The following is a 1,418-nucleotide window of genomic DNA, read 5'->3' on the forward strand; positions in this document are numbered from 1 at the left end:
TCAGAGCTGGTTAGTCAGGCATTCCAGATAGTGGTTCTTTTCAGAACCTTTTTTAAAGGGTTGGTTAACTACCTCAGTAGCAGAGGATTGAACTATACCCTATCTGTACTGTACATAGAAAATCTTTGTAGATAAAATCAAGGCTTGTTTAATTATGACAGGAGGGCAAAATATATACCAAATGTAACATTCTTAGTTGCCTTTAATTTCAGAGGCTTTGTAAAAGAGTCCCTCTTGTCCATCATAACAGGCCTTGTTTTTGTCGTATTTTGTGGCTGAAAAAGCAGCCTTGCTTCTTCAGATATTGTAGTTATTTGGATGTATAATAGTTTAGCAAGATGTTACTTTTTGTAAGACATCAAATGTTCAAAAAAAGTGCATCAGCAACTTGTACTAAATACTGCAGTGTCCCTTTATAAAAGGTCAGACTAAAACTGACAACTGTACAGTGAAGCCTGACATTTGGATATTTTGAAGTTTTTCATAAATCATAGAAAATAGTATATGGCTGTAGTTTAGCTTTTTAGGTAAAGGTATGTTTTCTCATTAGTGCATTTCTTACCGCTGATTGCTGTAAAAACAAACAGATCAGCTTTCCATTTTCTCTTTATGCAGATCATGATAACCTGTAGAGTAGAATACAATCATTTGTGCTATGTTTTAATTTTCTGAAGCACCTTGATGACAGTGAGTGTTAAGTGGTGAAGCATCCTCTATTGAATGACCCTTCCAAAAAGTTTGCCAAGTCCAGATATGCATAGATAAGATAAAAAACTATGGTTTAATATAGACTTGGCAGAAAGAGCTTCCCTTATGCCCTTCCCCAAAGGGATACTGCAGTTGTTACATACCCGTAGGTAGGCACCACAGTAAGATCTGAAACACCGAATTAAGGTTTTATACACACCAGTTCCCCAGTAAATGAAAAAAAATTAACAAAAAAATAGATGTCATATGTTAAATGCTCATTGCAAACAATCATTTTGCATTCCTGCAAATAAAATTGTTTTATACTGTAAGCTGGAGGCAAGTGTAACTTATTTTTGTAATAAAGTTTTTATTTTTTTTATGTGTCATTAATATAAATGTGTGTTAGTGCAGAATCTTCTGGTTTAAAAACTTGTGCGCACACATTTCAGTTTGTTTACTTGTATTTACATTTTTTTAGAATAGTGGTTTCCAGTAGTCTGTCTCTCACATTAATTGAATTTTTGTTATCCTAATAAACCATTTTAGTATATTGTATGTCAATTACTGGGATAGCTGGGACATAAAGTGTAATTTAAAATTTGTCAAGTATTCATGGGAATATGTAAATGTGCCTTGCTAGTTAAAAGAGAAACTAAGTGGCGGGATGGTTAAAATATTACTGCTTAATGAGATGCCTGTTGCCACAGTTTCATATACTGCCCATGGTA

The 1,418-nt window shown here is 33.7% G+C and overlaps 1 protein-coding gene across 5 annotated transcripts in view; it reads left to right on the forward strand.

The window, feature by feature from the left end:
- The window catches only part of LOC121917371 (heterogeneous nuclear ribonucleoprotein Q), a 22,394-nt gene extending 21,375 nt beyond the window's left edge, over positions 1-1,019 (forward strand). For all 5 annotated transcript variants that reach the window (XM_042443282.1, XM_042443284.1, XM_042443285.1 and 2 more), the window contains exon 12: positions 1-1,019. This exon is cut by the window's left edge. The gene's annotated coding sequence lies outside the window, so the exon portion shown is untranslated.
- Positions 1,020-1,418: the final 399 nt, after the last annotated feature.

The sequence above is a fragment of the Sceloporus undulatus genome, unplaced genomic scaffold (assembly GCF_019175285.1).
Source record: "Sceloporus undulatus isolate JIND9_A2432 ecotype Alabama unplaced genomic scaffold, SceUnd_v1.1 scaffold_16, whole genome shotgun sequence".
In the NCBI taxonomy this organism is placed as follows: domain Eukaryota; kingdom Metazoa; phylum Chordata; class Lepidosauria; order Squamata; family Phrynosomatidae; genus Sceloporus; species Sceloporus undulatus.